This window comes from Perca flavescens, chromosome 7, assembly GCF_004354835.1.
Source record: "Perca flavescens isolate YP-PL-M2 chromosome 7, PFLA_1.0, whole genome shotgun sequence".
Classification (NCBI taxonomy): domain Eukaryota; kingdom Metazoa; phylum Chordata; class Actinopteri; order Perciformes; family Percidae; genus Perca; species Perca flavescens.
The window spans coordinates 33,089,123-33,099,329 of NC_041337.1; the positions used below are offsets into that span (position 1 = coordinate 33,089,123).

General features: G+C 39.6%; 1 long non-coding RNA gene across 1 annotated transcript; it reads left to right on the forward strand.

The window, feature by feature from the left end:
• The first annotated feature begins 3,553 nt into the window (after positions 1-3,553).
• Positions 3,554-9,498, forward strand: LOC114559309 (uncharacterized). Its single transcript, XR_003693059.1, has 8 exons — positions 3,554-3,659; positions 5,582-5,710; positions 6,671-6,764; positions 6,918-7,040; positions 7,184-7,339; positions 8,563-8,645; positions 9,127-9,217; positions 9,320-9,498. It is a non-coding gene; the product is annotated as an uncharacterized LOC114559309 (long non-coding RNA).
• Positions 9,499-10,207: the final 709 nt, after the last annotated feature.

Consider the following 10,207-nt stretch of genomic DNA (forward strand, 5'->3'; position numbering starts at 1 on the left):
AGTGAGGGCGAGTGTGTACGACTATAGCGTAGGGGTGGGAATCACCAGAGGTACCACGATACGATATTATCACGATACTTATAGGTCACGATACAATATTATTGCGATTTTAAACATATTGCGATATTCTGCAATATATTGCAATTTATTACCTTTTTTCCAACTTCATTATTATGTCCCCAAAGGAAAACTTTGTCAACATCTGTTTGTTCATCTCACATGAATTTTATTGCTGTAAAATGTGACTGTCAAGCTGACTAACTAACCAGCACTTTAATGAATATGTTATAAATGTTGTATACACCTGGCAAACTGAACTGTTTGCATTTTTAATTAAGGTGGACTAGACTGTAATACCAACAGGTATGCACTGCTGTGCTACTACAGGTATTTTTACAATTAAAATGAGTACAAAAACGGGCGCAACGGAGTCACGTACCTTGGTTCCGGTGTTTTTAGCAAGTGACAAAATCCCTCATTTTCCACAACGTTGTATGGACGCAGGTCTTTGCACATGAAGTAGGCGATGGCTTGAGTTATTTTCTTAGCTCGCTCTGAATTGGGAGGTAGCTTTGTCAAGCTAAGTGTGTCCAGTGTTGGTTGGTTTTTCGGGCGGAGCTGGTTTAGCATTAGCTTTACCGCCCTCGGCTAACGCTAACTCTGGATGGTGGCGCGTGAGATGAGCCCTCATGTTTGTGGTATTCCCTGAGTATTTTATTTGCATACGACACTCCTTGCAAATCCCATGTCTCATGTCCATCTCAGTTGGCCCCTCCTTGTTAAAAAATCCGAAAAAAGTCCAAACACTTGATTTAAACGCAGATGGTGCATTTCTGATTTCTTTCTCTGACGCTGCCATGTTTATTTTATCTACATCCTCCTGCACGCTGACAGTCACCCCGCTGACCTCACCAGAAAACAAACAGCGCCATCTGGTGGACTGAATAAGCAATTGATTTTATTATTATACTACCAAAAAGTTAAATTCTGATGTGCAATTTAAATAATAAAAGATCGATACTTGGCGCCTGTGTATCGATACAGTATTGCCACGAGAAATATCGCGATACTATGCTGTATCGATTTTTTCCCCCACCCCTACTATAGCGTCATAGTTAGAGAAACACAGTGGTCAGAAAACACAGGGGAGACACTTTGTTTCTCTCACTATGACTCAAGATTCGCTACTCGCTTGCCGTCACTCTCTCACTTCTCCCTCGCTCTATCACCCACTCCCCACACACACACACACACATGCCGGCTCGACGCACACCAGCGCACAAGTATAAACATCAGGCCACTAAAGGCTCTTGTATACTAGACGCAGCCCAGCTGACGAGTGCAAATGTGACGTCATGGGATCACCGTGACTATTTATACCCGCACTGGTGCTCAACACTAGTGGCAGTCTTCCCCTGAACAGGTGGCGCTAATGAGCAAATGCTACCGACGTTGCTCTTTCTACGGACTAGAAGCAGCAGAACTGGCAGCAGCATTGCCGTCGATGCTTCGATTTGACTCAATGACCTACTTGGTCAGATCAAGCCTTTCATTCACCATAAAAGAACTCATCTTTACCCAGTACGTTTACAGGAGAGACTTGCAGTCACTCTGAGAGTCCTGGCATCCGGTTACCCTCGAGCTCGTTCAGGTCTCCTGTTTCCTCTTTGTTGCGCGCCACTGAAAAAAAAAAGAGTGGTGCGCAACCTCTGCTCGCGCGCTATAAATCCGGGCGCACCGGCAAGATCTACGTCAGGGGTGTCAAACTCAACTTCCCAGAGGGCCACACTGGAAAATAAGAAGGGTGAGGCTATTTGCACCCGTACCCTGGTGCAATTAGAAATGAATGCTATTCGTACCCTGGTGCAATTAGAAATGAATGCTATTTGTACCCCACTGGTGCACACAGCAATGTGTTCTATTAATACCCCGTCTGGTACAAATATCAATGTATGCTATTTGCACCCCTGTGCATTTACAGTACCTTGGCATATATTTACACACAGTTATCCATACTACTCATGTATTACACCTTTCTGGAATATTATCGCCCTGACATTCTTACCCTAACCATAACCAATACCACTCCGAAAAAATTCGCGTTCGCGGCCCTGACTTGCGCAATTGCATGCAAATTATCCAATCCAAAATTACAAAATCAAGATCACCTCACAGGGGAATTGAACTCCTAACTTCCATACCAAAGGTAAGCATTCAAACCACTCAGCTAGCAGTTCTTACAGAACATTGAACAACTGTTTACCACTTGCTTTCTTCAAGCCTCGGTTGCTAGGTAACCATACTGTATACAAAAAATAGATACTACTAACAAACCAACGGTTGTATGCTTTCACTGAAGACAGAAAGCGCAACTGTAGTATCCATTTTCAGCTAGAAATTTAATTGTTATAAACTTTAGAGACAAAACTTCCCTAATATGCCAGTTTCTGCGGTCATGGAAGATGAACGTCCGCCATGATTTCGGTGCACGCGAGCAACGTGTTTTTGTTGTTACGTCACAGGGTGTGAATAGCTCAGCTGTGTGGCCGAGGCTATTCGTACCGGGGGTGCAAATAGACACTCCGAAATAAGAATCACATCAATGGCCAGTGTGTGTTGATAGGCTTTTATTTAATTGAAAAAGTAAAACATATTTGACTGTATTATTGCATGTGTCATATAGTCTTCTCACTCACAGTTTGGTCAACATAAATTCCTAAAGAAGTCAGGAAAAAGCTTGCGCGCTATATCATTTTGACGTCACGATGGCGCGCACCACCTTGGATGCGTCTAGTATATAAGAGCCTTTACGTAGGCTACGGCGAAAGCTCTACGTGGAGCCTCCACAGAACCATAAAATAAGACTAGATCAGCTAGTGCAGCTTCACAGTTGAACAGCAAAGAAAATGTCCCACGTACCGTCCCGGTCGGGACCGGACAAGTGGGAAGCAGAGTGCACCGTGTGCAAAGCTGGAACATATGTTTCAGTGTGTTTATTATTTATCTTATTACATTGAAAAGGTATTAAGAGATATTTTGTTGAAGCTGGATTTTCTAACACAGAAGAGGTCATATTTAGAAATGATTTCATATTATTTATTCATTTTAAAAGAGAGCTATTATTTTGTTACAGATTTTATTTTATTTTATTTAAGAAGTTATTTTCACACCATTGAAGCATGATAAATCATGTTCATTAACATCTGAGAAGCCTGTCTGGATTTGTCTCGAGGCCGGGGCCAAGTGTCCTCTTTTTTCGGAAATCAAAATATGGGCTATAAGCTTTTCAGTAACTACTACATTTACATGCACTTAAAGCTTTAGTGCGTAACTTTTTGATATTAATGAACGTTGGTTACATTCAAGCAGTGGTGGTTCTACATTGAGAGACCCCCCAAAAAAATAAAATAAAATATATATATATATATATATATAGGCACATACACATAGCAAAATTCATTCTCTGCATTTAACCCATCCCTCAAGGGAGCAGTGGGCAGCCAATGACAGCACCCGGGGACCAACTCCAGATCCCAGATCCCCATGGTGGGGGAAACCAGAGCACCCGGAGGAAACCCACGCAAACATGGGGAGAACATGCAAACTCCACACAGAAAGGCCCCGGAACAACATGGATTCGACCCAAGAACCCTCTTGCTGTGAGGCCACAGTGCTAACCATTGGGCCACCATGCTGCATACGTATATATTTTGCACAAACAGTTATATTTTATTATAACAACATAAGTGAAATAGAAAATTATATTTCTCAATAGCACAAATCCTTCATTAGAACATTTGAAAAGCACACTTATTACATTGAAATGTAATGAGTGTAAGTGTAAGAAATGTAAGTGACATGAACTACTACGAGTCACCGTCACCGTTCCATTATTAATGTGACTATTATCGCCACTGTTCATCACACCCCCAACCAGCACCGTCAGACACCGCCTACCAAGAGTCTGGGTCTGTCCGAGGTTTCTTCCTAATAGCGAGTTTTTCCTCGCCATTGTCACACTGCTTGCTCTTGGGGGAATTATTAGAATTGTTGGGGCTTTTTAAATTATAGAGTGTGGTCTAGACCTACTCTATCTGTAAAGTGTCTCGATATAACTCTTGTTATGATTCGATACTATGAATAAAATTGAATTGAAGAATTGAATTGAATTAAGAGAATCCAGTTATTTAACTATTGCAATTACAACAGGATCCACTTTTTAAGGTGCACAATCTCCACCTCCAACATTGCCAAAAGACAATGAACACAATTCTGTACACAATATGACAGTATAGGTTATCGGAACTTAAAATAAATATACACCATATACATAAATGTGCCGAAAATATATACAATCATAACATTTACACGAGCAGAGAGCAACAATAATATAAAATATTAAGAATATACAAATAAAATGTAGAATAAATATTCTAAATAGCACAAATCCTTCATCACACAAATGTGAAGACACACTTAAGAGAATCTAATTATTACACTATAGCACTAAGAACAGAAAACACAAACTAAAACTAAAACCCAACCTTTCTGGCTTTCCTTGATGCAAAATCATCAATAATGTCATCGTATGAAATCTGCTCCCCTATTGAGTGATTGATACTGATGACGGCAAGGCCAGTGAGCCGTTCCTGGGACATAGTTGACCTCAGGTATGACTTGATCAATAGACGCTTGTCTCACGTAGCCAGACATTACTTCTCCTCACAGCAGAGAAGCTAACGTTAGATGCTGGCTATATTGACAGTAAAAAAAGCCCATATGCTCACGCAGAGCTCTGTACCCGACTGACAAGCACCCTATCAACGATTAAAATTACTGTAACAACCGCTAAAAAATCATAACCATGCTGTCTACCCAGTTTACAGCCACCCTTTCTTGGCTTAAAATAACTCACCGTTGTCGGCTACGGCGAGGCTGTCTCCATCTTTCTAATCTCCAATATTCATATTTGTAACGTCTCTGGTCATGCAACTGTTAGAATCATGCCAAGGTTTTTTTAGGTTGGGTAGAATCTATCTCTGTTGATGCCGTTGGTTTGTTTGCTGCTTCCATGGCTGTACTACAGCTAGCACCCTGGGTTTGTATTTTTACAGATATATCTGGCAACCCGGCCCGGCTGTCAAAATAGGAAGTTGATACCAACACACATTCCGTCACTTTGATAAATTTCAAAGGAGAAAATATTGGCTTTAGCATTGTTGTCAGAAAACATAGTATTTAAACTTAGCATGTTTCCTTAATATCTGATGACATATTGTAGTAATGTTTGAATTTGATACAGTAAATATATTACATATTGCACCTTTTAAAAGAAACCATGTGAGAGGTTTAGAGGAAATGTCTCCTCAGTGGAACTGAAAACAACTCCTAGAAATCTGAGGCATTGGACTAACCAACAACAACAAGCCACTTCTTTTTGGAAGAGGTCACAAACCAAACAGTTTAAACCCCTGGTTTAATTTGCAGTGACCAAAGTCCACCAACATCTCCAGCTGCATTAGAGCAGGTCTCTGCTGTGTGTAGTGTAATCTCTACATGGTTGTCTTCTTTTTGTTTCCAGATGGTGTTCCTGTTTTGGATTTGATGTCTCTCTTCCTCCCAAATCTGAGAGATGTCTTCAGTCCATATAACTGAGATCCTGCCGTATACAGTGATGTTAAGAAAACATTTGACAGTTGCACCATTGCTGGTAAAGTAATCTTATTACAGCAAGCTTTTATTATAATTCATACATCATATTGCTCCTCTCCAACATTTCTTTCTTTCTTTCTTTCTTCCTTCCTTTCTTTCTTTCTTTTAAACCCCTTTGTTGCGGCTGTAAGCAGTCCAAGAAAATGCTTCTGCGAGGGACTAAACACTGAGAGATGCATAAGCACACTGTGACGCACTTGAGATTGTACAATGATTTATTCCTCTTCTTCCACACTAAAAAACAACTAGCACTGCAGTTACCAAAGTTAATTTGTGAGTAGAAATAATTAAATGAAATAATAATTAATTAAATTGTGTTAGTGCGGCGGTCAACAGAAAGTGTGTCGCTCCCAGTCTCACCCCCTCTCTGTCAAAGCCCCAAAAACCAACAGGTGAACAGGTGAAGCAAACAAATATGTTATCACTTCCACTCAAACTGCAATGAAAACGCCCACCACTTCCAATATAAGTGCACAATATAGTAATCAATAAATAATATAAATGAGACCATAAACAACATACAATATGTGGCTCCTACACCCTTTGTTCTTTATAATCTCTCTCTCTCTCTCTCTCTCTCTCTCTCTCTCTCTCTCTCTCTCTCTACACACACACACACACACACACACCCACACACACACACACACAAGTAAAGGGAAAAAATACAAAAATAAACTGAACCGGCGGTGTGTGATACAGAAGGCTTGTATCATGTGGACGCGTCGACAGTGTTGTCTTTACTTCGAATTTCTCATGGGGCCGGCAGAAACTACGTACTATAGCTTTAAGTCTTGCTTCATCTCTTCTCTTTTTCTACACTGCTTTCTGTGCTGCCTTCACTATTCAATTTAAACATTTGTATTCAGTTATATTCAGAGTTCATTTCAACACCTTCTTTCTATTAATGAATTTGATTTGCAGTATGTGTCGTATGTTGTAACCAAGCTTCTCTTTACAGATATTTATGATGAGTGTCTTCAGAGGACATACCCTCACATGTCATCCAACAGAGTATCTGAACGGGGATCAGTGCTGTCCTATGTGTTCTGCTGGTAAGATCTGATTGAATGTGCACTAGCGCCACGGAGGGTAGCCAAACACCTGCCCCCACACTGCCATGACACAGAGCTGCATTTACATTGGCAAAGTATCCCTTTTATTAGAAACATTATATTGCATGAAATTGTTGGTTTTCTTTTCAACAGGAAGTCGAGTTAGAAAACATTGTAAAGAGTTCGGTACTTCCTGTTTGAATTGCGACGAGGGAACATTCATGAATCATCCTACAGGGCTCACAGAATGTTTTCACTGTGCGCACTGTGATTCAGGTAGACTTCTGTTTATGTTTCCTAATTATTATTATTAGAAACATATGAAACTGAAGATTGATTTTTGAGCATGTAGCTCTGTAGTAGATTAGACAAAATAAAAGTGAAGTATCTTCATATGTACCCTCTATATGTGTTGACAGGTTCTGGTTTAAAGCTGAAGACAGCATGTACGACTACCTCAGATACAGTTTGTGAACCACTGGAGGGATTCTACTGTCTGTTCTCTTCAGGAAACAGCTGTGTGGAAGCACAGAAACACAGCAGCTGTCAACCAGGACAATATATCAGCCAAAAAGGTTGGTTCCTTATATCATGCTGAATTTAGGAGTATAGGTATAGTTTAAGTTTTAAATGAGAACACCAAAGTTCAGCGAAAATGACCTTATGAACTTAAAGCAACACTAGAAAACTTTTCCCGCTTCGGTCCCCCTACAGGTTGGAAGCGGAATTGTCCCATTATGTCTCATTCGAACTACAGATCGGCTCCCCGATCTGGCAAACTTGCATAGTGTGGTTATAGCCGGTAGAGGGCTGCAAAGCGAAGGCAGATGTGCCGTTCACCCTGTTGCAAGTTGATGAACCACTGAAACGATTTTGGAAACATTATTTAATGTTCTCTAGCGTTGCTTTAAAGGTCCCATGTTGTAAAAGAAGTGAGATACCATGTTTGTTTTTTTTTATTATTAAGGAGGTCGAAGTGGTGTATAAATATGAGTAAAGCATAAAAAAAAACACTCAATCGTTGCCGGGTTGGATCAGTGGGTAGAGCAGGCGCACATGTACTGAGAGGTTTATGCCTCGAGGCAGAGGTCCAGGGTTTGAGTCCGACCTATGGCAATTTAAATAATCTTTAAAAAAAACAAAAAAACACTCAATCCACAGAGAAATGCACACAGCCCGTATTCAGAAACTGTGCATTTAAACTATGGAATGCTGTTTTATTCAATATTAAATAAATGAATAAATACATAAATAAATACATGAATAAATACATCATGAAATAAACAAATGTGGCAATAAATAATTAAATTAATGTAAATATAATGTAATATATAAAAATGAATCGGTTAGTTAAATAAATACTGTATATTAAAAGGTTTTAATTTTAATTATTTTGTAGTACTTTTATTTCATAAGTCCACATTTATTTATTTCCGTGGACTTTTATTTAATGCCATATTTATTTATTTCCCTCTCTATTTATTTCCAGTTCTTATATGCAAATCAGGGGGCGTGGCTATTGCTCACATTTAGAACAGGCCGTGTGCACCAAGACCGCAGCAGCGGTGCTCTGTACCCAGCGCACATCACCTATTCCAGGGGTAACTGAACCACCAACTAGCGCTGACCTAACGGAGCAACACACCGGCTATTTATGTAGACGTTTCTGTCCTCAACAATTAAAAGAATGAATGAATATTGAATATGAATATTTACATTTATTTAATTATTTATGTATTTAATGCCTCATTTATTTATTTCATGATGTATTTCAAAGGCACATTTTGCTTTCCACCAGAACGGGAGGGACTTTGCCTCTCTATCGAAAGGAGGTGCTGCTACAGTGCTGTTACAGTCATTCCCCGGCTGCAGTAAATGCAGGTATATTCAGCCAGACAGTATGAGATTGATCTTCCTCCAGTTGTTTGCTGATCACCTATTACATGACTGATACTCTGTACTTAGATTCTTTTGTCAACATCTGAACCGCCTCATGACAATTTAGCAAACTCCGTCAGCTGATGGAGGTCATGAGATGTGTGGTGGACCTTTTTTTTTCTTCTTCATGTTCAGTAATGGAGCAGGCCCAACCGTAGAATAGTATTTGTACAGCTGCCAAGCAGGCCTTCACGGGAATGAGTTGTTTTTACTGAAATATGAAAGCTTGTGAAAGATTATATTTTGGGACTTGAAACAAAGAAATGTATTTTAAACTGTCTGCTTCAAAAATCTTGACAATCAAATACAGTTTTTTTATCCACTGAAGAGAAATCAGACAGGTCTGATCAGATAAAAAAGATGTCATATAACACTTTGATTCCTTCATAATATGTATACTGAACTATATAATTTGTATTTGCAGGAACAGCATTAAGGGACACTGAGTGCTCTGACTGCAGCAATGGAACATTTTCTGATGGGACATTATTGACATCGTGTCAGCCACACACACAGTAAGTGAAGCTTCAGATCAGACATGGACACACCTGAACTCTTCCAACAGCAGCATGGTTCCCTACACATGGTCCTGTCAAAATGTCCCTCTATCATTCCAGATGTCAATCATTGGATCTTCAGCTGAGAAAACCAGGAACTGCTTTAACAGATGCTGAATGTGGAGAACAAAGTTCAGGAGCTGTGATCGGTGCCGTTGTGGGGGGGCTTGTGCTAGTGGTCGGACTCGCAATAGCTCTGGTTTTTTTCGTGCAGCGTCTCAAAAGGAAGAAAGACACAGGTATGATTGGCATTTAGACAAGTAACACATTTATGTTTTTAATACATAATATATTTGTCAGATCATTATGTTGTTGATTGAGGTGCTTTTCATTGGTAATGTTTTATTATAGAAAGAAAAAGGAATGCAGACAATCCCCAACAGGTATGTTCTTTACTGTTATTACTCAGTCCATGTTACTGTATGTACAGTAGAACGTAGAAATGATTTTAGTAGTAGTAGTAATTCAATTATATCACTCTTTTATCAGTACTTCAAAAATAATAAACATCCACATGAAGAAGAGGAAGAAGAAGAAGAAGAAGAAGAAGAACAGCTGCAGGTAAGACAGTAGTGAATTCTTCATTTAAATGTTCATGTCTTTACAAATGTATAATATGTTTCTGTTTAAACTCAATTGATTTCTCCTCAGGGTGTGGCTGTGATAATTAAACACAGACACTGCAGAGGATCGTTCCAGGTTCAATGAAATCCAGATGGATCCTGGCACGTGGTCTTTGCAGTCTACAGAAATGAATCTTCCAGTGCAGGACATTTAGCCTGGACTGTCCCAAAGTAAACACCTGCTGGTCTCAGAGAGAGAAGTATGGTCTGCTCACAAAGTAGCCATACACAGAAACTTTTTCCTCTTGTGTGAAAATGTTGCACCACTGAACTAAAATATTGAAACAAAAACTGAACTATAAAATATAATGAAGTCTATTGAAAT